The sequence below is a fragment of the Fundulus heteroclitus genome, unplaced genomic scaffold (genome assembly GCF_011125445.2).
Source record: "Fundulus heteroclitus isolate FHET01 unplaced genomic scaffold, MU-UCD_Fhet_4.1 scaffold_58, whole genome shotgun sequence".
Taxonomy (NCBI): Eukaryota; Metazoa; Chordata; class Actinopteri; order Cyprinodontiformes; family Fundulidae; genus Fundulus; species Fundulus heteroclitus.
Genome location: NW_023397011.1, coordinates 1,625,341 through 1,653,320, shown reverse-complemented (window position 1 = coordinate 1,653,320; position 27,980 = coordinate 1,625,341). Strand labels below are relative to the sequence as shown.

General features: G+C 41.2%; 1 protein-coding gene across 3 annotated transcripts in view; it reads left to right on the top strand.

Annotated features, from left to right (window-relative positions):
* The window catches only part of LOC105923198 (rho-related GTP-binding protein RhoA-C), a 101,215-nt gene that overhangs the window by 36,090 nt on the left and 37,145 nt on the right, over positions 1–27,980 (top strand). The gene's annotated exons all lie outside the window — the stretch shown is intronic.

Sequence of the window (27,980 nt, the reverse complement as noted above, 5' to 3'; positions counted from 1 at the left end):
TTTTTATTCAATTGAAGAAAGGCATTGATTTCTTTTAGGCATTTACTCAGTGCCTGAACTGGTTCATAGTCACCTGGTGACATGGTGATTTAAAGCTGTGTGTCATATGCGTAGTTATAGTAGCTGATGTTGTTTTTTATGATCTGAGCTAGAGGGAGCATGTCGATATTGAAGAGGAGGGGACCCAGGATGGACCCTTGGAGAACCCCACATGTGATTTGTGTCGTCTTTGATCTAAAGTTACCTACTGATACAAAAAAGTCCCTGTCCTTTAAGTAGGATTTAAACCAGTTGAGAGCTGTACCACAGAGGCCGACCCAGTTCTCCAGGCGCTCTAACAGGATGGAGTGATCGACAGTATCAAATGCTGCACTGAGATCCAGTACTAACAGCACGGTGGTTTTTCCGCAGTCTGTATTTATATGAATGTCATTAAACACCTTGATAAGGGCGGTCTCTGTACTGTGGTGAGCACGGAAGCCAGATTGGAAAACATCAAAGCGGCTGGTCGTTGTTAAGAAGATGTTTAATTGTTGAAACACAGCTTTTTCAATAATCTTACTGATAAAGGGGACGTTTGAGATGGGCTTGTAGTTCTGCAGTAGACGTTTGTCTAAATTGTTCTTTTTCAGCAGTGGTTTGATAATTGCTGTTTTTAGGGCATGGGGGAAAACACCTGACAGAAGGGACGTGTTTATTATCTGAGTCAAATCAGACTCTATGATAGGTAAAACTTAAACAAAACTGTGGGTAGAACATCAAGGCAGCAGGAGGAGGAACTTAGCTGCTGAATGATCTCCTCTAAGCTTCTGTGGTTTATTTGGCTGAATTGGGACATTTTGTCAAAAATAGTTCCAGCTGAATACAGCATTGGTTCTGGTGTTGATATGGAAGTACAAAGTGATCCTCAAATTTTTAGGATTTTCTCAGTAAAGAAGTTAGCCAATTCATTGCAGGCCCTGGTGGAGTGGAGTTCGGAAGTCACAGACACAGGAGGATTTGTTAACCTGTCAACTTTGGCAAATAAGACACAAGCATTATTAATGTTTTTCTTGATGATCTCAGAGAAGAAAGATTCCCTTGCATTTTTCAGTTGTAAGTTATATCTGTAAAGTCTCTCTTTGTAGATGTCATAGTGAACCTGCAGTCTGTTCTTACTTCACCTGCATTCAACTTTTCGACACTCCCTTTTATTCACCTCTAACTGCTGGAGCATTTCTCCAAGGAGATTTTTTCTTTCCAGAAAGAACTTTCACTTTAACTGGAGCAATGCAGTCAATGATGCCTGAGACTTTAGAATGAAAGTTATTTACGAGCTCATCTACTGAGTTGCAGCCCAAGGTTGAAGTAGCAGAGTAAGCTTGAATAAAGGTTTCCGTGGCATTGTCCTTAAAGGTGCGTTGTCTTACGATGTCCCTTTGGCTAAATGAGTCACTGGAAATGATGCTTTCAAAGGTAACAGTGATCAGATAGGGCAACATCAGTTACATTGACCTTGGAAATCTTTAGACCTTTAGTGATGATCAAGTCTAAAATATGTCCCTGTTTGTGTGTTGGCTGTTTAACATGTTGAGTTAAACCAAAGTTTCTAAGTGTGTCACACAGTTCTTTTGCACTTCTGTCTTCAGGGTTGTCAACGTGAAAGTTGAAGTCTCCCATAATAATTAAACAGTCATAATCAACACATATCACAGACAGGAGGTCACTAAAATGATTAAAAAAGTTTGATGTGGACATAGGAGGCCTGTAGACATTCAGAAACATAGTTCGTACCGGGCTCTTTACCTGGAGAGCCAAATGTTCAAAAGAGTCGAATTTTTCCAAAAACACCTTTTTACACTTTAGTGAATCATTAAACAATGTTGCTACTCCTCCACCTTTCCTTTGCTGTCTGCTCTCACAAAGAAAATTGTAGTTTGGAAGTGTTGACTCTATCATTATAACTTCTTCATTAGATTCTTGTAACCATGTTTCTGTTAAAAACATTACATCAAGATTATTGTCAATAATGAAGTCATTAATTAAAAGGGATTTTCCTGACAGATATCTAATGTTTAATAAACCCAGTTTATATCACTTAGTGGTTGATGATGTCTCTGTGACAGGTTGCATCTGACAGTTTATGACTTAAGTATTTGTTCCTGTTTATCCTTTTGTTTTTCTTATTTCTGCCACGTATCATCACAGATATTCAATAATCTCCGGCGAAAGGCCCAAGCTGATGCTGGAAACTGTCATGTCTGCTAAACGTGCGGCCAGGGCCTGATCTGTATCACAGCGAAGTAATCTGCACCTCAGTACCAGAATGTTCTGTGATACGTAGAGGAGGAGGATGTGAGGCTCTGAGGCCTTTGGAAAATGCTGGTTTAGTCACAGCAGAATGGCTATGTGGACAGGATGTCATCTGTAGGCCAATCTTAAATACTTTGTTCATGTTGTGAGAAAATTCCAGAAAAGGAACTTCTGGGCTTTGTGGAGAAGAAGGGGAGGCGGGTCCAGTCTGGACCTGTGTTCGTGACGATGGAGGTTCTTGGTCCTCTCTTTAGTAGTGACACAGTGTACCGTAATGCTCTGGTACACTGTGAGAGAGTGTTTTTCTGTGGTCACGGGGCTTTATACAGTGGGCCCTCTTGCTGTGAGAACAGTCACTTGGGATGGTGACTGCAGCAGTCCCTTACATTTATTGGGGCCTGATCTTTATTTTCCTGTTGGCTGATTTCACAACAGAGGAGGTGCACTCTGTTTACATATAGCAAATGTATGGATTACAAAGCTGGATAAAAGATGTTTTTAAAGTAGTATTTTTGTTCTGAAACTGTTAAACTAAAATACAGTAGTTCCCTGAATTTGATTCAAACACAGTTTCAATCACTTATTCACCTAGTTCGCTGTGTGTCCCTCTGATAACTGTCCTTTTGGTAAGATTTTGTCTTATGTATGTGGTGTGGATCAAAGCAATGTAGTAAAATTCACAAGTTATTTCACAAGTGTTTTGTATATTGATAAATAAATGTTAAACTGAAAAAGTTTTATTTTTAAATAACCTTTATTAAAAAATTTTTACCACACAAACACATAAAAAAGTAATTAAAATAGAAGCCGTTGAGTACCGTATTGGTTCCCAGGTACTGGGTATCGGTACCGTATTAGTACAAATGTGAAAGGTACCCATCCCTACTCATACTATACAATTTTCTTCAATGTGTTATTGTTGGCGATTGTTTTTTTTGTTGACAACTTCACTGTTGCATTTCCAGTATAGTTTGTTTTACTGGTGACCACTGAGGTATTTATACCATCTCAAGTTCTTCTCAAATGATTGAAGTATCCTGAGAAATCTACATAATCTTCTTTGTTGGGTTTAGAATAAAATTCAACTTTATTGTCATTGCATTGTCAGAAGTACAGAGCAACGAAATGTGGTTTCTCTGCTTTTAACCCATCCCCTAGGGGAGCAGTGGGCTGCCATGTGCGGCGTCCGGGGAGCGTTCTGGGGTTAAGGGTCTTGCTCAGGGACCCAGAGTGCAGGCACTGGGGATCGAACCGGGTACTTGCATCTTTCTCTGAGTGCAAGCGCGCTGCTCTAACCACTAGGCCAGCACTCCCCTTATTAGGCCAGCACTCCCCTTACATTCAAGACATTCAAGATACATTCAAGATAACATGCTTTTCTCCTCATCATGACCCAAAGCTGTCTGCCAGCTCTCTGTACTCAGATTCTGGTCAATTTCTGATACACTAGAAAACTCCAGAATCATCTGAGTATTTCTGCCGATGACAGGAGTCTGTCTTGTCCTGGAAGTCTGAAGTGTATGGGGTGAAAAGGAATGGTGAGAATACACTCTCTTGTGGTGCTCCTGTGCTGCTGACTACCTGGTTTGGACCCTTCAGTCTCACACATTGTGGTCTGTTTGTCAGGAAGTTGTTGATTCAGTCAATTGTTGAGGTCTCCAGCAGTGTCTTCTAGAGTTTCTTATAAAGCAAATCAGCCTGAATTGTGTAAAAAGCACTGGAGAAATCAAAGACCAGGATCCTCACAGTGCTGCCTGCTTTGTACAGAAGACTATAGGCCCGTTTACACTACACTTTTTTAACCGAGCCGAGACCAGTCCGAGCTCGGTAACCGACATAACTCTTGTGTGTAAATGGTCAGCAGACTGAACTGAACGGCGCTAGACATTTCCGGACCGCGCTAACTGCAGACCAGTTCCTGAGTAGGTCTCAGACTGTTTTTTTTTTTTATCCCGGTTATCTGATAACGAAGAGCGCATGAGCAGACCGCGTCATCCCCTTACAGTCAGCTGACTGTCCACGTTTTTTCCGGCGTGTCTGGCTGCATGTCCCGATTCGCACTCCATTCAGACAAATTTCAGACATTCATAATAATGCTAGCTTCCTTACCATGCCACACGATTTCCAGAGATGATTCTGCTTAGCAGTGTGATGAACCTCAGCGTCTGTTGTTGTTTCCTGCGTCTGTAAATCCTTATTAGACGTTCGTTTGTCTTATTCACGTCCCAAAAGCCGACTCTGTCTAACCATAACATCCTGAATGTTACGGGCGCCGCCATTTTGATTTGCTCGGTCCTGCCTTCAATCCCAGAGAGCAGCAGTACCGCAGATCGTCACTAGGAGGCGAGGAGAAACCAAGGAACCGGGATAGTGTGGTGTTTAAACGGTCGTCTCAGCTTGGTTAACTGATCCATGCTCGGACTGGGCTCGGCTCACTTCGGCTCGGCTCGGTTTAACAAGGGTAGTGTAAATTGGGCTAATGGGTTTGTTGAAGAAGATGAGTGATGGCGTCCTCAACTCTAACTCCATGGTGATAAGCAAACTGCAGGGGGCCCTGATTTGTGCTTGTTTGCTTACTCTGGTAGGATGGCAGGAGTACCTTTTGGACCTTCATGATGGGAGATGTCAGGGCAACAGGGCTGTAGTAGCATGATAACTATAGATGAGAACCAGGCCGAAATCAAGAAGTCACGTCATTATATCTGTTTAATATCATAATAAATTGCATGGATAATGTACATGCTTGTCAGCACAGCGGTGTGTATTTTTTTTTAAATCAAGCACTCACCCCTGCACACGGACTGCCCTGCATGCATCCAAGGCACATGGTAATTGGAGAAAACTTTCTGGCTGAAAAAACATAATTAGAATACTTCCTCATCCTGGAAAACAACTCAGTTACAATTTTAATAATTGTTAATATTTTACCAATGACCACAATATTTTGCACACAGACTATATAAATATAAACATAAAACGGTTGTAAGAGAAAATCCAAAAGATTAGAGGGCCAGTCTGTACATCCATGTCAAGTTTAGTACCAACGTTGTCTCCAACTAGACCTAATTTTATCAAAATGTCTCAATTCTGACAAACTACAAAAGCTTCGTACACCGCACACGTACAAGTTCCTCCTCCTGCTGTCTCGGTGTTCTAATCACAGGTTCTATCCTTTAACAAACAATAAGTAAAATTGGTTAAAATCGGAACAACACATACATACAGCTTGCAGTTTCAAAACGGTCCGTTACTGCTGCTGATTTTTTATTTACACAGGATAGGTATATGATGTTGGATTCTGATCTATTTCTGGTCCGCTTCTCTTACTGGCTTCCATATTTGCAGGCTGCTGCTCTTTTGCCAAAATAAAATATCAAATACTGTGCTCTGTTTTGGGAACCCTGAGAACTCTCATATGATTGGCTCAGGAACCAGGAAGTAAATAACGGCTACACTCTGAACCAAAGTAGTTCCGGACCGTACCTCCAGGTTTGAAAGGAGAAACACTTGACTTAAACATTGTTGATGGAGAGGACTGATTGTTTATAGGGAATGTTACTTCCATCTCAGGGAACAAATGAGAATGCTTTTGGTTGATGTTACTGTAAATATCTTAAGATAAGATAAGATAGGCTTTATTGATCTCACATTGGAGAAATTCACTAGAGACACACATTTACATTCTGTCAGGTGTATTTCCCCAGGATTTAAAAAGCAATTATCAAGCCGCTGTTAAAATATTACAATTTTTACAAACTCCTACTGAAGAACTTCAGGCCCATCTCAAACCTATTCTTAATCAGTAAGATTATTGAAAAAGTGTTTCAACAATTAAATACGCTTTTAACCATGATGCGTTGGTGTTTTCTAGTCTGATTTCCGTGTTCACCACAGTTCAGAGACCGCCCTTATGGCAAGCCGTTTTAACATAAATTCGGTTGTACCGCCCTTACATTCCAGATATCTCAAATTGTTTTATGACTAGACGTTTTAGCGATTTAAGATATCTCTAATTATATTTTGACTAGTCAAAATACCTATTCAAGATATCTCTAATTACATTCTGACTAGTTGAAATGACATCAGATTTACCATTGAGTTGTATGGAGACGTCAATTCAAGATATCTACAATGAATTACTATCTGAAATACATATTTCAGATATCTACAATTAAATTACGACTAGGCATAAAGTAAATTCAAGATATCTCAATTTTAGTTTTGACTAGTCATAATTCTAATTAAAGATATCTCAAATGCCACCACAATTCAAGATATCTTAAATGTATTTTTGGATAGGAGATATGCAGTTTTGACTAGTGAAAACTAAATTATAGATATCTTAAAAGCAAATAATGACTAGACAAAACTAAATTAAAGATATCTTGAATTGCAATTTTCACTAGTCAAAATACCTTTTAAGATATCTGAATTAGAATGAATCTGAATTAAATGAATTAGAGATATGTTGAATTATTCAGCTTTTCCATTAAAGATATTTTAAATTGGCATTCTGACTAGTCAAAATGACGTTACTGATATCTTGAATTATGAAACGGCTTGCCATATCTCATCACACATGAACCGGAGGTGCGCTTTTATTTTCAGAGGAGGTGCTGTAATGCCTTGTGCCGTCTAGCATGTCAAAATCAAGAGCTAGCTGGCTTTACCATAATTTCCGAAGAGGCAGATAGCTTTACCAAAAGTATAAAAACTGTATCTGGTTATTAACTGAACTGGCCCGGGCTGCGGAATATTCCTTATTTCCAGCTTGGACATGGGTCGATAGTAGTAGCTTTCAGCTGCCCTAAGCCGTTTTTCAGTGCATTGTGTGTGTCGGCAGAAAGTAAATCCCAAATTCTTTGCAAATTTCTTAAGCATTCTTCAAGTACACGATTTTGCGCTCTCCACATATCCCATTCTGAAAAAGCTCTTTCTATATTGTGGCATTTGTTAAAAAGGCTTGCCATACCGCCCTTCTTAAGGTGTTCAATGACAACCATAAAAATGCTGACTGCGGAAGAACCACAGCGCTGGTATTATTGGACCTGAGTGCAGCATTCGACAGAGCTGATCACTCCATTCTATGGGGCTTTTCTCAAATGACTTCACATTTGGCAGGATAAAGCTTGATTTTCCTGGATGTACAAACTAATACAAACTAGAATGGCAACAACTGCAATACCAATAATTTTGGAAGATGACAGCATCCCGGGAGTTTCATTTTAACATGCTTCAATCAAGAAACACAGCATAGAACAGCTTTAGCGTTGGTTGAATTTAGAGATGCACCGATCCGAAATCCGGATCGGATATCACCTCTGATATTGACTAATTAGCTGGATCGGAGTTTGCATGTTCTCCCTGTGCATGTGTGGGTTCTCTCCGGGTACTCCGGCTTCCTCCCACAGTCCAAAAACATGACTGTTAGGTTAATTGGCTTCTCAAATATGTCCTTAGGTGTGAGTGTGTGCGTGAATGGTTGTTTGTCCTGTCTGTCTATGTGTTGCCCTGCGACAGACTGGCGACCTGTCCAGGTTGTACCCCGCCTCTCGCCCTGTGAACGCTGGAGATAGGCACCAGCAACCCCCGCGACCCCATGAGGGATTAAGCGAGTCAGAAAATGGATGGATGGATGGATGGATATCGGATGAATGACGCTGATCCAGCATTCCGATCCAGTCATTTTCTTTTGTATCAATATCATACACAGCAATACAATTACAGCAATCTAGTCACTTTAATTCTATGGCTGCAACGCCGGTTATGTCACCATGCAGGTCACACACAACATAGTGATGAGCGCTTGCTCCATGTTTGGAGCAGGACCAAGCCAAGTCTGCTATTCAGAAGCATTTCAAACCTGAAATGCCAATAAGTTAAATTGCAATATCTACAACGCGAAAATTGTGAAGGGTTGTGATAAAATTGGTAAAATTAACACTACAATCATGGGAAAATTCTATACCGTTCATTCATTTAACATTAGTATCGGCTTGGTATCAGGAATCAGCAGATATCCTCAGCTGAGGTGTTGGATCGGATCTGATTGGATCGGGAAAAAAATTGACTGTGCATCTGTACTTGAAATGTAGAGGCCTCAAAATGAGCAGAAACAGAGCATTATTAATAGAAAGGTAGGAGAGGCTGTCTTCCTCTCGCACTGTAGATTAAACATGAGAGAGAAATCCATGTAGAATTACAACTAATACAAAGAATATATATATATATATATATATATATATATATATATATATATATATATATATATATATATATATACACACAGGGGTTGGACAATGAAACTGAAACACCTCTCATTTTAGTGTGGGAGGTTTCATGGCTAAATTGGACCAGCCTGGTGGCCAGTCTTCATTAATTGCACATTGAACCAATAAGAGCAGAGTGTGAAGGTCCAATTACAATGCACACAACATTATGGGTGACATACCAGAGTTCAAAAAAGGACAGATTGTTGGTGCACGTCTTGCTGGCGCATCTGTGACCAAGACAGCAAGTCTTTGTGATGTATCAAGAATACCACCAAGAAGGACGAACCACATCCAACAGGATTAACTGTGGACGCACGAGGAAGCTGTCTGAAAGGGATGTTCGGGTGCTAACCCGGATTGTATCCAAAAAACATAAAACCACGGCTGCCCAAATCACGGCTGAATTAAATGTGCACCTCAACTCTCCTGTTTCCACCAAAACTGTCCGTCCGGAGCTCCACAGGGTCAATATACACGGCCGGGCTGCTATAGCCAAACCTTTGGTCACTCATGCCAATGCCAAACGTCGGTTTCAATGGTGCAAGGAGCGCAAATCTTGGGCTGTGGACAATGTGAAACATGTATTGTTCTCTGATGAGTCCACCTTTACTGTTTTCCCCACACCCGGGAGAGTTACGGTGTGGAGAAGCCCCGAAGAAACGTACCACTCAGACTGTTGCATGCCCAGAGCGAAGCATGGGGGTGGATCAGTGATGGTTTGGGCTGCCATATCATGGCATTCCCTTTGCCCCATACTTGTGCTAGATGGGCGCGTCACTGCCAAGGACTACCGAACCATTCTGGAGGACCACAAGCATCCAATGGTTCAAACATTGTATCCTGAAGGAGGTGCCGTGTATCAGGATGACAATGCACCAATACACACAGCAAGACTGGTGAAAGATTGGTTTGATGAACATGAAAGTGAAGTTGAACATCTCCCATGGCCTGCACAGTCACCAGATCTAAATATTATTGAGCCACTTCGGGGTGTTTTGGAGGAGCGAGTCAGGAAACATTTTCCTCCACCAGCATCACGTCGTGACCTGGCCACTATCCTGCAAGAAGAATGGCTTAAAATCCCTCTGACCACTGTGCAGGACTTGTATATGTCATTCCCAAGACGAATTGACTTTGTATTGGCCGCAAAAGAAGGCCCTATACCAGGGGTGTCAAACTCTTTTTGGTCTAGGGGCCACATTCAGCTTAATCTGAAGTCAAGGGGACCACACATGTAAACTCATTGCAAGATTAAATAGAACTAATAAAAGTGGATTTGTTGTTAATTTTTATCATAAACAAATTTCCCTTTTACAAAACAATTATGAATAACCTCAGAGTTTAAGAAAAGTATTTGCAATTTCATCAATACTTTTAATCAGTTAAACATTTATTTAAGTGCATTATGCATAGCAGACCTCTTAACTTTGATCAAAAGTTAAGTGAGATTATGCTAATTTTGGGGGCGGGGCTTGTTAGGGGCGTGGCTAACCGGGCCCTGGAAGAGCCGTTGGAGTCAACTCCATCTCATTTTTATCCCACCAGACATTGAAGTAGACATGTATTACTTTTGTTAAAAAGAGAAAGAGACATATTAATACTTTATTGTTCGGTCAATGGATTAAAACATAAAAAACACACAAATGTTCAAACAATACTGAATAAAATTAAGTAGTTTTAAGTTATTGACCGAATTATTACACTGTTACACATTCATCTATGGGTTTGTTTATCATTGTAAATCTATAACCTGATTGGTGAATCAGGCTGAGTTTCATCAAGCCTTTATGATCCCCTCAGCAGCAACACTGAAGCACACAGAGGTTCCCGCTGCGTCATTACGCACAATCCAGCTGCTGATGTGTCCCTGTTTTCAGCTCAATGCACTTCTAGACTATTACAGTTTATAACCATTATCATCACCTTTCACAGCGACATGTTTCTTAGTCAGTCGCCGCGCTGACCAGACAAATCTCTATTGCTCTCGTCAGTGCGCACTGGGCGCAGAGGTGGGCAGATTTTACTCCCGTTGGTGCGCTGCGTGCGAGGGATAAACAGTGGGGAAAATGCATAACTAAATACTCTAAAGGGAACAGGGGTACTGACAGATCTGAGATAAAGCCCCTGATGTTACAAGTTAGTTGGTTGGTTGGTTGGTTGTTGTTTATTTTGGAACATGATATGATTTAACAATGTTTACATTTAATACTTCATAAACATACATCATGTTTCACAAAGGAGTAGGATGAAGCATACGCTTATTAAGCCCTACCCCTCAGTTACATGTGTCATGGGGGTAAAGGACAAATATTTACAGTAAAACAAACAGTATACCAACTTTTTATATATTACTCTTTTTTGTATTCATCAAAAATACTTTTCTTATATTCTTTTTTGAATTGCTGGATGCTTTTACATTGTTTGATGTTTTCAGGCAAGCTGTTCCAGAGCTTCACTCCGCTAATTGATAAACTAAAACTTCTTTTTGTTGTTCGAACATACTTAGTTTTAAAATTTAATTTTCCTCTTAAATTATACCTTCCATCTCTATCAGAAAACACTTGTTGTATGTGTGCAGGAAGTAAGTTATTTTTTGCTTTATAAAGGATTTGAGCAGTTCTGAAATTGATCAGATCTACAAATTTGAGAACTCTTAAATCAAGGAAGAAACAGTGGGTGTGATCTCTAAAATGTTTGTTATTCGTTACTCGTATTGCTTTCTTTTGCATAATAATCAATGGTTAAATGTTTGTTTTGTAAGTGTGACCTCACACTTGAACGCAATAGGTTAGACAAGGCTGAAATAATGAGCAGTATAATGTGTGTAAAGCTTGTTTTGTTAGAATTTGCCGGACTTTATTATTTTCCAAGATGGCGCTGCGCAGGCAGCAGCCAGTCACATCGGCGGTATCCCTTCTTTTCCTACTTTCTCCTTTTTATTGTGTTTTCTGGATTGCTTGTATATTTTTGAATACCGGATCGGGTATTCTGAGCCTAGATGCCCTGAAGAAACCAACTTTTGGGACTCTAGTGATTATATTTTTGTTACTTTCGGCACATTTCGATGCCGCGAGTGGAGATTCCTTTGTCCGCAACTCCGAGCGTCCCTTGATCTACACGAGGAACCAGCTTCTCGGACTACGTGACTCCTCGCGCTGCGGCCCTGTTCATCACCACGCTGAGAAACTATACATCCCCGCAGAAATACGGAGGAGGCGGAGAGGATGTCGGGGCAGGAGGACGAAGCGGAGGAAAGGTTATTTACCATTGGTTGTCACTGGAAACGTTAGATCTTTACGGAACAAGACCGAGGAACTCACAGCACTAACCTGTTTCCAAAGTAAGTACAGAGACGCTAGCATTATGTGCTTCACGGAGACGTGGTTAGATGGATCTGTCCCGGACTCAGTGATCTCCCTGGATGGCTTTAAACTTATCCGCGCGGACAGAACTTTTGCGGGGAGCGGAAAAAAGAGAGGGGGAGGGCTGGCGGTGTTTGTGAACGAGAGGTGGTGTAACGCGGCGCATGTTCACGTGAAGCAGCAGATATGCTGCTCGGATGTTGAACTTCTCGCAGTGAGCTTAAGACCTTATTACTTGCCGAGAGAGTTCGGCCACGTGATCATGCTCTGCGTTTACATCCCTTCCTCCGCGGACCCTGCCGCCGCGTGTGAGCGGATCCACGCCGCTGTAAACAATCTGCAAACACAGCACCCCCGCGCTCTCCTGCTTATCACAGGGGATTACAACCATGCCTCCCTCCGTTCCACCCTCCCCACGCTGACCCAGTACTTCACATGTAAAACAAGGGACAATAAAACGCTGGACCTTTTTTATGCTAACGTTAAGGACGCTTACACCTCCGCCCCCCCTCCCCCCTCTGGGACGCTCAGACCACAACCTCGTCTATCTGCTCCCCCATTACATTCCACTGGTGAGGAGACAAAAGGCACAGAAGAAGTCAGTGAAAGTTTGGTCAGACGAAGCCAGTGAGAAACTGAAGGACTGTTTCAGAACCACAGACTGGAGCATGTTCCAAAGCTCTCATGGAGATGACATCAACAGCCTGACTGAATGCATCACTGACTACATGAACTTCTGTGTGGAGAGCATCGTGCCAACACGACCGCTACGATGCTTTCCAAACAACCCCCGCTGGGTGACCCCTGAGCTGAAAGTCCTCCTGAACCAGAAGAAGAGGGCTTTCTACTCAGGGGACAGAAAGGAGCAGCGTAGAGTCCAGCGGGAGCTCCAGTGGAAGATCAGGGCAGCAAAGAAGGACTATGGGAAGAAGATGGAGGAGCAGCTGGCACAGAACAACGTCAGGGATGTGTGGAGAGGTCTGAAGAACATCTCTGGCTTCGGGCAGAGGACCAGCAGGGCTGCAAATGGAGACACCAAGTCTGCAGATGAGTTGAACACATTCTTCACTCGGTTTGACTCCCCCCACACTGGCCCCCTCCCTGCCGTCAACTCTCTACATGTCTCCAACCACCAGCCCTCCAGAGACCTACCATCCCCCCCACCGCCACTCCTATCAACGACTGACCCATCCACACCTTCAGCCCTACCTTCCTCCCCCCTCACAGTCACACCAATGCAGGTGAGAGGACAGCTGACGAGGCTGAAACAAAGGAAAGCCTCAGGACCGGACGGCACCCCCCCAGGCTGCTGAGGACCTGTGCAGACGAGCTCTGTGAGGTCCTCAGCTACATCTACAACCTGAGCCTCAGCCTGGGGGTGGTGCCCACCCTGTGGAAGACCTCCTGTGTGGTACCGGTTCCCAAAACGCCGCACACCAGGGAACCGGCCGACTTCAGACCAGTCTCCCTGACCTCCCACCTGATGAAGACCGTGGAGCGCCTCATCCTAGCTCACCTACGCACCGTGGTGAGCCCCACCCTGGACCCACTGCAGTTTGCCTACCAGCCCAACATCGGAGTAGAGGATGCCATCATCTACCTGCTGCAGGGGGCGCTCGCCCACCTGGAGACCACCGGGAGCGCTGTGAGAGTCATGTTCTTTGACTTCTCCAGCGCTTTCAACACCATGAGACCAGTGCTGCTGAGGGGGAAGCTGGAGGACGCTGGGGTGGACAAACATCTAGCTGACTGGACCATGGACTACCTCACTAACCGCCCTCAGTACGTGCGGCTGCACGGCTGTCAGTCAGGGGTGGCACTCTGCAGCACCGGGGCCCCCCAGGGCACCGTTCTGTCTCCGTTTCTCTTCACCCTTTACACCTCGGACTTCACCTACAACACGGACAGCTGCCACCTCCAGAAGTTCTCTGATGACTCGGCCATTGTGGGCTGTGTGTCTGAGGGGAACGAGTTGGAGTACCGGTCGGTCATCATGGACTTTGTGGACTGGTGTGAGAAGAACCACCTGTGCTTAAACACCAGTAAGACCAAGGAGATGGTGATCGACTTCAGGAGAAGACCCCCACCTCACTCACCTGTGAACATCCAGGGGCAGGACATAGAAACTGTGGAGAGTTTCAAATACCTGGGTGTTCACGTCAACAATAAGCTGGACTGGACTCACAACACCGACGCTCTGTATAAGAAGGGCCAGAGCCGCCTCCACCTCCTAAGGAGGCTGAGGTCCTTTGGAGTGAGCAGGCCTCTGCTAAAAAACTTTCTATGACTCTGTGGTGGCCTCAGCCCTCCTCTACGCTGTCGCCTGCTGGGCTCCTGGCAGTGCAGAGCGGGACAGAAAGAGGCTGAACAAGCTGGTGAGGAATGCCACTTCTATCCTGGGCTGCACTCTGGACTCTGTGGAGGAAGTAGCTGAGAGGAGGGTGTTGTCCAAGTTCACATCCATCATGGACAACACCTTCCACCCACTGCACCAGACTGTAGAGGAGCTGAGATGCTCCTTTAGTGCCAGACTTAGACATCCTGTCTGTAAAAAGGAGCGCTACCGCAGGTCATTTATTCCTGCTGCTATCAGATTTTACAATGCTGCACTGTAACTGCAACTGTGACCATAACTGTAATAATTAATGTGCAATAACCAAGGTGCAATAATCTATTTAGTACACTGTGCTACAACCCGTGCAATAATCCTGATGTAGTGACTTCTGCTGCTATCAACACCTGAACATAAGTCAGTACACATGTATGTATGTATGTACAAATGTATACAATGTATATGCACGTATATACGCGTAGGTACGTATGTATGTAGGCACATAGATATATGTATATATTTAAGTATATATATATATATATATATATATATATATATATATATATATATATATATATATATATATATAGACCACTAAGAATGTAAATGAGTATTTTTATTTTTTTGGTATTCTTTTTGACCCATTGTATATATGAAGACTCACTGTATATAACTGAATGCACCTTCCCTACTCTGCACCTTCTGTATGAGCCGATGTGACGAATTAATTTCTCCATTGTGAGATCAATAATGACTATCTTATCTTATCTTATCTTATAACAGCCAAACATCTGGCCAGCTTTGACCGGACGTGCTGTATATGTCCCTTCCAACTAATTTCATTATCTAAAATGACACCTAAAAATTTTATTTCATCAACTACTTCTAATTCTACATCATCAATACTTAACCTGATCTCATTACTTTTTTAATGTTTCCAAATATCATGAACTTTGTTTTTTTCAAATTTAACGATAGTTTATTTATATCACACCATCTCTTTATTTTAATTAATTCTTGTGTGACTAGCGCAAATGTCTGTTTAAGATTTTTACCAGATGCAAATACATTTGTATCATCTGCAAATGATACAATTTTCACTTTTAAGATGTTGTTCAAGTCATTTGCATACATTAAAGACAATATCGGTCCCAGCACCGAGCCTTGCGGTACCCCACTCTTTATTTCTAGTAAATCTGATCTGATTTCATTTAATTGCACAAATTGCTTTCTGTGATCCATATAGCTTTTAATCCATGATAACACTATACCTCTAATTCCATATCGCTCCATTTTTTTGATGAGTAAGTTATGTTTAATGGTGTCAAACGCTTTACTAAAATCCAAAAATACACCTATTACACATTTCTTATTATCCACACATTCTGTAATTTCTTCTACCAAGTCAAGGAGAGCTAATGATGTAGATCTACCTACCCTAAAACCATACTGACTCTCAGCTAATAAATTATGTTTGTCAATAAAACTATTTAATCTTTTTACAAATAACTTCTCCAAGATCTTTGAAAATTGTGATAAAATGCTCACAGGACGGTAATTTGTAAAACAATGTTTTTCGCCAGCTTTATATAATGGAACCACTTTGGCAGTTTTCATTTCCTGTGGAAATATTCCTGTTTGGAAAGATAAATTGAAAACATACCTCAGTGGTTTTACATTTGCTCTTATCAATTTTTTTATAGATTCCATGTCAATGTTAGTAAAATCTGCAAGTTCTTTAAAATGACTGTTAAAAGTGCGCACCTGAATTAGTGCAAGGCAGCATGCCCACCGAAGCGCCACTGATTCTATGTTGTTAAAAACAAAAGAGCATAAAACACAGCTACTAACTCTCCTATTGACTTTAACTGGCACATGTTGCTACCGATGTGAGGACATTAAACGTAGTGATTCACGTTTTGAATGGTGAATGGTGATAAAAGCACCTGGTCCGAGGGAAGGGGGGGGGGGGGGGGAGGAAGCGCTGAGGCACAGAAAAACGGTGCATGTAGTTAAAAAATGCAGAATTAATAAAAACGAAACTTATAAACAGACCAAGTGCCATTTTAAACTGCATCTGGTTAGCAGAACTGTTATGATCCAGCGTGCAGCCATGCAGCAGCTCCACCCCTCCCCTCCTGCGCATGCGGTACAGGACCTTACCGGCTTACTCTCACCACTGGTTAGGACTAAAATTATTCATAACTCTGATCACTCTTCATGCTGCTCTGTTAACACGAACTGCAGCAGGAATTACTGATGGCCACAAGCTGTGAAAGAAGCCGAAACAGCTCAGCAGAAGGCAGAGTTTTGTCGTCCGCAGCCCAGATGGGCTTTGTGATTTTTATGCGTGAGAAATGCCATGTTTGCGTGTGAAATGCCATGTGATGCGTGTGAGCGTGTGAAGTCAGTGAAATGCGTGTGTCACACGGTCAATGCGTGAGAATTGAGAGCCCTGTGCATAGGAACTGGTCACAGTGATTGTTAGATGTTGAAAAACATTTATTCACAGTTTTTGGGACTTAAAAACACTGTCCTGCATGACAAAATACATCAAACAGATAAAAAATTAAGAAATTATTTAAAATCAATGTTCCACATCTGAAGCTCAGTGCTGCTGTTAGTTGGGATTGTAACCCTTATTAAAGCTTGGTGCCTGACTACAGCCATATATGGTAAGAGGTTCGGCTGAGGAGCCTGTGTGTGAATAACAGACAAGTACTTATTGTATTCAAATTTATATTTTTACATACATTTTGGGAGGTATTCAATAATAGTATTAATATTTTCCTATGAATATAAACAAACACAACAGGAAAACAACAAAAAATAACCCTAACAACACCCAAGAGTTTCTTTCTCTTATTTAAGTCTGTCCTTTTGTTTGCAGGATGATTAATGGTCCATCAATCAATGATCCGTTTTTTTTTTTTTAGTCTATGATCCACGGCAATAGGTCCGGGAAAATGAAATAGCCCGGTTCAATTAAATCCTACCGCACAGCTGCGGTCATCAGGTAGCTCCCATCCGGGTCGGAACAGGGGGTGGAAAAACACCCTGACATAAATAAAAACAAAAGTTAGCACTTGAGCAGGGTTGAACTGCCATCCTTCCAGAGTTCCATAGGCCATTGACAAATTTAATGAAAACTTAAAATTATCCTTAAAAGACAAAATTTAGAAAAATCAAAGGGCTTATTTAATGGTTTGAGAACATATCTTCTATTCTGCCACAAAATCAACAAAAATAGAATGATTTTTTTAAGCTATAAGACCATTTTAAGATGCCAATACATAGATTTTAAGCGGGCGTGTAGCCACCGCATTTATACTATAATATAAAAGCGACATAAAATAAACGACTCACCGTCGAGTGGTTGCAAGGACCCAATGGAATCCTTCGTCTGGGTTAATTGGACTTGATTCAACAATATCCTTCAGTAATTTAGGAAAAACGGCAGCACTAGCACTGCTAGCACTAGCAGCAACAAGATGGAGGAGTTCACCTCTGACCGGGAACTCAAAGAGTACTGCTTGTTGTCTGCTCTGAATAATACACAGCGCCACTCGTGGACAATATAGAAACTGCACGTTTTCAGTTGAACAAAATACGTCTTTTTCAGTAATCATTGTTGAAAGATGATAATGCATTTGGCCGCCGTGTTTGACACCCCTGCCCTATACCATACTAATAAATGATTGTGGTCTAAAACCAGGTGTTTCAGTTTCATTGTCCAACCCCTGTAGATGGCTTATTTTCTAGCGATGATTTCTGTAATGCGGACATAATGCAGTGTTGTGTTGGCAGCCATCCTAACGAATAAAAATAAGATTTAAGATTAAAATAGTACATTATAGTAGTAAAATAAATACAATCATTGTGGTTTAAGGACAAGTTTGGTACCTGCATTAACGATAATTTCAAAAGGTACATGTCATTTTCAGACTAAAAAACATTCTAAAAAGATGTTCTAATTCAGTGAATATGACTGGATATTTAAACAGAAAATAATAATGAAAATAATTATTCTTGCAACCAGCGGTTTTTTGAGTATGACAAAAATTTGAGGCAGTGAAGGAGGGTAACTGATAACTTACGGCTGATGGTAGAGAGCTTGCAGGCCTGGCTTCGGTGGAGAAGCAGCAAACAACTGTGGCAGGAAATGTGACTTGACAAACAATCAAGTTTTGAGGAGGCATTTCACAGAGAAGCCCATGCTGGACCTGGGTACAGATATCAACAGAGGAAGCCAGAGACACAAGGAGTATTAATTCTAAACAAAACAGATTTCTCACAAAATTCAGAGGACTTGACTCTACCAATTCAATTCAATTTTATTTATATAGCACCAATTCATGAAACATGTCATCGCAAGGCACTTTACAAAGTCAGATTCAATCATATTATACAGATTGGGTCAGATTAAACAGATTGCTTAAAAAACATTCCTATATAAGGGAACCAGTTGATTGCCAGTTAAAGTCCCGACAAGCAGCATTCCCTCCTGGAGAAGGGGAGAGCCACAGGGAGAGTCGTCTGCATTGTCCATGGCTTTGCAGCAATCCCTCATACTGAGCAAGCATGAAGCGACAGCAGAAATAAAAACTCCCCATTAACAGGAAGGAAAACCTCCATCAGAACCAGGCTCAGTATCTGCCTCGACCAACTGGGGGTTACAGAAGACAGAGCAGAGACACATCAAGAGAGACAAACAAGCACAGAAGCACACATTGATCCAGTAATCTGTTCTACATTAGATGGTAATAGCGGGTGATCTGTCTTTCCTGGATGATGTCACAGCTAACAGAATGCCAGACCAGGTGTACCTGCTATGAAAAAGAGAGAGAGAGAGCAAAAACTTAAAAGCTGAAATTGCATTGAAAAACAGTCATTTCAATGCAATGCCATGCAAAACTGGAGAACAGTAGAAATTAGTAGAGTGAGAAAAACCGGCCCTGATGTCCTCCAGTAGCCTAAGCCTGATTGTTACCACATGGGTTAACAATCAGGCAAAGCTTTTTTTAATAAGCAGCAGAACCAACAAACACCACATGTACATTCATCACAGCCAATGCAGTGGGTGTCAAAAGGTGCCATTCTATCCCAATGGAGGATGTCCCTGAGCTCTCGTTACATTACAAAGTTTTCAATAATAAGGAGAGGCAGCGAAATGATTGTGGCAGGATTTGACAGGAAAAGGAGGAGGTTATGTATTAATATAAAATAAATTAATAAATAATACATAAAATACTTTAATGTTTTCTTAAAACTTCGGAATACAAACAGTCACAAAACATGTTAAATAAATTCCTTTATCATCATTCATTTATATCAGTTGTTGAAGTTATTTAATTGTTACTTGTTAAAAAAAATTGGAAAATTTGGGGGGCCCCCCTTTGCACCAGTGGGCCCAAGCGGCCCCTTAGTTCGCCTATGGCTGGGACCGGCCCTGGCTTTTTGTCTGCAGCACACAGAGACATGAGTTAGAGTGTATGTCATTGGATTAGAATGGAATACTTTGCCTCGAGCAGCGCTCGATCTTTCGGGAACCGTTAATGGTAGAGACGTAATTTTTTCTGCGTTTATTTCGTAACGGATAGGGGGACCGGATAAGCTATGGGTTTTTGCTGGAAATATTTTAATTTAGGCACCAAAAATCATGAAAAAAGGTAATTTCGAGGAAAATTGAACAATCTCAGGAACATTGTCCCGAACAAATAGCTGTAGCTGAAAAAGTATATGAGATATCAAAATAATTCTTTCACCATGAGTATCAGCAGGCTTTTGAGGACTATGGTGCTCGATTTTATGTTTGTACAAAAATCGGTGTAGGCACAGGGATGATGTAAAAAAGTGCATAATTTGGTGGGAAGCAAGTCTGATGCTCTTTGATGATTTGGCTATTTGCTACTCCCAAACAAATTGTTCCTGCGGCAAAACCGTAACAGTTATCCACAAAATTCCTTTTTTGTGAGTGCTAGAAGGGTCTGGAAATGCATGTGTGAAAGTCTCATGTCTGTACATCAAACGGTTTAGGAGTAGCGGCGATGCGAAAACGTGTTGTTTGGGATGTTAATGTGTGATTTTTCAAAACAGCTCCATAGGAAATGAATGAGGAGGGTTTTAACTTGGTGTCACTCTCAGGTAATTTGCGAAAGATCTATAAATGCTACACCAATGAGGATTACATTTCCTGAATCCAGATCAAAATACCTATGTTTGATATAACTTGTGTACGTAGAGTGAAAATTGAGCAAGTATGCTCAAGTTGTTCGGTGTTTTTTAGATTATTTTGTCACCAGGGTAACTGAAAATAGTGTGATGAGAAAAATCTATAAGACCTACACCAATAAGGGTTACATTTCTTGAATCCAGACAAAAAGAACCTACGTTTTGATGTATAATTTGTGTACGTAGAGTGAAAATTAAGCAAGTAGGCCAAAGTTGTTTGGTGTTTTTTGGATAATTTTGTAACCATGGTAACTTGAAACGGCGTGATGAGAAAACGATAAAAGATACCCACATACCGTTTTCACTTCTGAATAGTTCAAAGATATATCTACAAACTGGAAGTTAAACGGTGTTCGTAGGTGAAAGCATGACGACACAGTAGAGCGTTGAAAATGGCAATTTTTCTGTGCTTTTTTGCAAATAATGTTCCAACCGTAACTCGAAAAGGCGTCAAGTACAAAAAGCCCGCTTCGCGGCGTCGAGACGAACGTTTCGATATATAGTATGTGGGGGTAGACCCTGCGGTTCGGCCTGTATTAACAGTGACGAAAAAATAATACACAAGTATAATGGGAACCCTTATTAGGTGGATAGTACTAGGCCTCCACCATGCATTTTCAATGCATAGGCGGGCGCCTAATAATTTTAAAGAAACCCTTATTAGGTGCATAGTATAAGGCCTCCGCCATGCATTTTCAATGCATAGGCGGGCGCCTAATAATAACTAGAATCGTTCAACTTCTGAAGAAGTTGAAGAAGGCGCCCGCCTGGTGGTGGGCATGACCGTTAAAGGCAAAGCTTCCGAGTTCCTTGGTCGTAGGCTCTCATCGCTTGGGGATTTTAAATCAAACCTTCTGAGTGAAAAGGATTTGTCTTCATCAAAACCTGCCGACCAGGAAAACTTTGCGTCTGCAGAGCTGCAAACTGTGTATTTCGATCTGAGACGCAGCTAATGAGCTAATTAGCGACAGCCGACGGTCAACGTTTCCCATTCATTTGCTACGGTAGTCCTAAACCACTACTGACGTAATACACTTTTTGGCCACAAGCATCATTTTGGGGGCGTTGTTTCCACTTCTTTTCGTAGAGCCGTTTTTAATAGAAAGAAGAAAAGGCAAAAACGGTCCAAACAAAAGGTTGTAACGTTTACATTTGTAACTTCTGCCTTACATAAACACTAGAATTAAACCTTAATAAATAAAAGTATAGACAATTATTTCAGTAACTCAATTCAGTAAGTGAAATACACTATATACAGGGGTTGGACAATGAAACTGAAACACCTCTCATTTTAGTGTGGGAGGTTTCATAGCTAAATTGGACCAGCTTGGTGGCCAATCTTCATTAATTGCACATTGAACCAATAAGAGCAGAGTGTGAAGGTCCAATTAAGCAGGGTAAGAGCAGAGTTTTGCTCAAAATATTGCAACGCACACAAAATTATGGGTGACTTCAAAGGAGGACAAATTGTTGGTGCACATCTTGCTGGATGTGTCAAAACCTTCTTCAATTGAATAAAAACAAAACTGAAGTAATAATATTTGGACCAATAGAGGAGAGATCAAAAGTTAACACACAGCTTCAGTCGCTTCAGCTAGAAACCACTGATCAGGCCCGAAACCTGGGTGTAGTGATGGACTCAAACCTGAACCTCCAAAGGCATTTACAGACAGTAACAAGGTCGGCTTTCTATCACCTGAGGAACATTTCCAGGATTAAAGGACTAATGTCTCAAAAGGATCTTCACTGGCTCCTCTCTTCACTGAGAATAGACTTTAAACTACTTCTGTTAGTCTATAAATCCCTAAATGGCTTAGCACCTAAATACATTACAGACTAGTTATCAGTGTATCAACTTTCCAGACAACTAAGGTCTTCTGGCTCCAGCCTACTCTGCATACCTAGAACCAGAACTAAACAAGGAGAAGCAGCATTCAGTTCCTATGCTCCACTTATCTGGAACAAACTTCCAGAAAACTGTAAAAGTGCGGAAAGCCTGAGTTCTTTAAAATCAAGATTAAAAACACATTTGTTTAATATTGCCTTTGACTGTTCTAGTTAAACTGTTTTACTGTTTTTAATGTTCTTCTTTGTTTCTACATTCTATCTCTACTTGCTTTTATTCTATTTTCTATCTACATTTTATTCCTACTTGTGTTTATTTTGCTATATTTTAATCATGTAAAGCACTTTGTATTGTCTCTGTACTGAATTGTGCTATATAAATAAATTTCCCTTGCCTTGCCTTGCATCTGTGACCAAGACAGCAAGTGTTCGTGATGTATCAAGAGCCACGGTGTCCAGGGTAATGTGGACGAACCACATCCAACAGGATTAACTGTGGACGCACGAGGAAGCTGTCTGAAAGGGATGTTCGGGTGCTAACCCGGATTGTATCCAAAAAACAAAAAAACCACATAACTCTACTTATAACTAACTTTCTGAAATATAAACTAAAGGCCACCAATCAGTTCTAAAACATCTTTAGATGAACTCTTGTTGAGCCCTGGAGTATGGAGGACCAAGTCTTCCATATTTAATAATAAATACAGAAATAAATAAATGCTCAATAAATAAATATGCATACAATTATGTGCCACCCAAAAATACAATGCACAGATAAATGTAGATAGAAAATGAATTATACAGTGAGACAAAATGTATATATTTCCTTTAATTAGCCACTTTATTTATTTCTGCCTGTCCTTTTTACATTTCTGTTTGTCGTTTTTACATTTCTGTTTGTCGTTTTTACATTTCTATCTGTCCTTTTTACATTTCTGTATGCATTTCTGCCTCATTATGCAAATGAGGAGGGCTGTGTCTTAAGGGCTCAACTTCTTCCCATTGGTTGGTTAGCACTTTACTGCGTCGGTCAAATCTACATGGCTTTTCCCCGCACTAAAGCTTAAGTAATGTCAAACTCAGCAGGCAGACGTTCAGTGGCCGACCTCTTACGGGAAGCTGCTTATAGACTGGAAGAATTAGAACGCTGTACATTTGGGATCTGAAATGTTTTTCGGTGGTTTCAGATTCGGCTTTCCAGATCAATAACTCATCGGCAGATGATTTATTCTACAAAACAGACTCCTCTCCGCAACCACCGCAAGGCAGACACTGAGCTACAACCGTAGTTTCCTCAAAACGAGTCGCAACGCGGTGCAGTTTTGGAAGAAAAAGTCCGGTGAAAAATAGATTAAAAAAAACTTCAGGAAAACTGTTGTTTTTTGATGTGAGACGGTGCAGAGCTGAAAAGTCCATATTGCGCCTGCTAATGAGCAGTAGTTCTTGCTGTTGCAATTTTTTCATCATTCATTGATTTATATCAGTTGTTCAAATTATTTATTTGTTACTTTTAAAAATATATATATATATTGGGTACCCCCCAGTGGGTTGCAAACCTGCGGCCTTTGGTGCACCAGCCCAACACCTAAACCACTTTACCGAAAAAAGTGCCATGCTAAGCTCTGCATTTTTGTGAGGTCAACTGTGTCTAGGAAGTGGTTTTGAGAAGTGGTTTTTGGTTAATTTTGTCACCACGGTAGCTTTAAATGGCGTCAAGTACAAATAGCACACTTCGCGGCGTCGAGACGCACGTTTTGATATATAGTTTGTGGGGGTACAGCCTACGGTTCGGGCTGTATAAACGGTGACGGAAGAATAAAAAACAATAAAGAAACCCTTATTAGGTGCAAAACATAAGGCCTCCGCCATGCATTTTCAATGCATAGGCGGGCGCCTAATAATACTTTTTATTTCAAGCACCTTTTAAACACTCAAGGACAAGTAAAAACAATAAGTGGTGAAAGCAACATCGTCATAATTAAAAGAAACAACACAAACTACACACAGCAAAGTAACAGAAAAATCATAGTAAAAATGCAATCTTGAACATGTGGGTTTTGAGTTTTGATTTGAAAAAGGATAAAGACTCGGTATTGCAGATGTCTGGGGGGAGTGAATGTGTGTGAGTTAGGGCGCAGACCGAGAAAAAGCTCTGCTCCCCATGGTGGTAAGACGGGCGGAAGGAACAACGAGGTGAGTGGTTGAAGAGGATCTGAGTATGCGAGAGGGAGTTGAAATTTTAAGTAAATCAGAGAGCTAGGGAGGGGAGAGATTGTGAATAACTTTAAAAGTAAGTAGGAGGATTTTGAACTGAATTCTGAACTTGACAGGTAGCCAGTGGAGCTGCTGTAGGACTGGGGTGATGTGATGGAAAGCTGTTAGAACTGCCTGAAGCTTGTGAAGGGACTTTTGAGGAAGACCAAAAAGAAGAACGTTACAGTAATCAATGTGGGAAGTGACAAGAACCAGGGGAAAGAGAGCGGCGAAGGCAATTGAGGAGTAAGTGAAAGTAAGCAGAGCGCGTGAGGTTGTTAATGTGAGAGGAGAAGGACAACAACAATTTAAGAAAGTTGGAGGTGAACCAGGATTTTATTTTGGTTAAGCAGGAGGTTAATGAAGGAGATGAGAGTGAAGAATTTGGCTTACCGGAAAGATAGAGCTGAGTGTCACGTGCATAGCAGTGAAAATTAATGTTGAATTTCCTGAAGATATTGCCAAGGGAGAGAATGTAAATGATAAAGAGTAGGGGTACCAGGACAGAGCCTTGGGGAACACCGGTGGTAACTGGAGAGGAGTTGGAACGATAGGACTTAATCTGAACAAACTGAGTGCAGCCAGAAAGGTAGGAATGAAACCAAGCTAGGGGAGTATGAGTGATGCCAGTTGTGTATAGTTGATGGAGTAGGGTAGAGTGAGAAACTGTGTCAAAGGCTGTGCTTAAATCAAGAAGAATCAGAAAGGAAATTATACCACAGTTAGCTGCTATTAAAAGATTATTGGTTATTCTTACAAGGGCGGTTTCAGTACTACGGAGTCCAGACTGGAACTGTTCATAAAGGTTGTTGTAAGTTAAGTCAGAGGTGAAGTTGAGAAGCGACCATTTTTTCCAGTATTTTTGAGATAAAATGTAAGTTTGAAATTGGAGGGAGATTATTGTAATTGTTGGGATCTGATCCAGGTTTCTTCACAATAGGAGCGATAATAGCAGTTTTAAAAAGAGAGGGAAGAATTCCAGAGCAAAGCGAGGAATGGATGATGGCAGTCATGAAGGGTACGAGAGATTGAAGGCAGGATTTAACCAGTGCAGACGGAATGGGATCAATTTCAATTCAATTCAATTTTATTTATATAGCGCCATTTCATGAAACATGTCATGTCAAGGCACTTTACAAAGTCAAATTTAGTCATATTATACAGATTGGTCAAAAATGTCCTATATAAGGGAACCAGTTGATTGCTTCAAAGTTCCGACAAGCAGCATTCACTCCTGGAGAAGCGTAGAGCTACAGGGAGAGTCGTCTGCATTGTCCATGGCTTTGCAGCAATCCCTCATACTGAGCAAGCATGGAGCGACAGCGAAAAGAAAAACTCCCATTAACGGGAAGGAAAACCTCCAGCAGAACCGGGCTCAGTATGAACGGTCATCTGCCTCGACCGACTGGGGGGTTACAGAAGACAGAGCAGAGACACAACAAGACAGACAAAAAACACAGAAGAAGCACACATTGATCCAGTTTGTTCTACATTAGATGGTAATAGCGGGTGATCTGTCTTCCCTGGATGATGTCACAGTTAACAGAACGTCAGACCAGGTGTACCTACTATGAAGAAAAATTAGAGAGAGCAAAAAGTTAAAAGCTGAAATAACAACAGTCATTTCAATATAATGCAATGCAAAACTAGAGAACAGTAGACCGGTAGAACTGTAGAAATCAGTGATGTGAGGAAAATAGGCCCTGATGTCCTCCAGTAGCCCAAGCCTATAGCAGCATAATATAGAGGTAGCTCAGGGTAACACTCTAGCTATAAGCTTTGTCAAAAAGGAAAGTTTTAAGATTAGTCTTAAAAGTAGACAGGGTGTCTGCCTCACGGACCAAAACTGGGAGCTGGTTACATGTTAGTAACTAAAGCTAGATACATGTTAATTTTATCTGTTCAAATTTATTTATATAGCGCCAATTCATGAAACATGTCATATAAAGGCACTTTCCAAAATCAAATTCAATCAGATTATAGAGATTGGTCAAAAAGTTTCCAATCTAAGGAAACCAAGCAGAGTGCATCAAAGTCTTGACAAGCAGCATTCACTCCTCCTGGAGAAGCATAGAGCCACAGGGAAAGTAGTCTGCATTGTCCATGGCTTTGCAGCAATCCCTACTGCATACTGAGCAAGCATAAGGTGACAGTGAAGAGGAAAACTCGCCTTTAATGGGAAGGAGAACCTCTAGCAGAAACAGGCTCAATGTGAACTGTCACCTGCCTCGACTGACTGGGGGTTAGAGAAGATAGAACAGAGACAATGAGACGAAAAAGCACACATTGATTTCTATGTTATATGATAATAGCTTCCGTCTTCCCTGGATGATGGAAGGTAAAAGGTAAAAGATGAAATAACAAGCAATGCAAATTGGAGAGCAGTAGGAGAACTCCGCAGAGTAAGGAAAAATAGGCCCTGATGTCCTCCAGCAGCCTAAGCCTATAGCAGCATACCTATAAGGTAGCTCAGGGTAACATAAACCACTCTAACTATAAGGTTTGTCAAAAAGGAAATTTTCAAGCCTAGTCTTAAAAATAGACAGGGTGTCTGCCTCACGGACCAAAACTGGGAGTTGGTTCCACAAGAGAGGAGCCTGATAGCTAAAGGATCTGCCTCCCATTCTACTTTTAGAGACTCTAGGAACCACCAGCAGACCTGCAGCCTGAGAGCGAAGTGCTCTGTTAGGAACATACGGGGTAATCAGAGCTCTGATATATGATGGAGCTTGATTATTAAGGGTTTTATACATTAGAAGAAGAATTTTAAATTATATTCTTGATTTAATAGGAAGCCAATAAAGGGAAGCTAAAATTGGAGAAATATGATCCCTCCTGTTGATTTTCATCAGAACTCTTGCTGCAGCATTTTGGATCAGCTGAAGACTTTAAACTGCATTTTGTGGACTTCCTGATAGTAGAGAATTACAATAGTCCAGCCTTGAAGTAACAAATGCATGGACTAATTTTTCTGCATCAACGCTGGACAGAATGTTTCTAATTTTGGCGATATTCCTGAGGTGAAAAAAGGAAACTCTGGAAACCTTTTTAATATGGGATTTAAATGACATGTCTTGGTCTAAAATAACACCAAGATTGTTTACTTTATTACCAGAGGCCAAGTTAATGCCACCCAGATTAAGTGATTAAGAAGTTTATTTTTTGAGAACTCTGGTCCAAAGATCACAACTTCTGTCTTGTCAGAATTTAAGTGCAGGAAATTTCGATCCTGCAACCTCTTGTTTTGCAGCCAAACACCTAACCCACTGTACCAAAGACCAGTGCCATGCACAGCTCCGAATTATGGAGAGGTCAACTGTATTGAAGAAGTGGTTTTTGGTTAATGTTGTCACCAGGGTAACTAGAAATGGTGTCAAGTACAAAAAGCCCGCT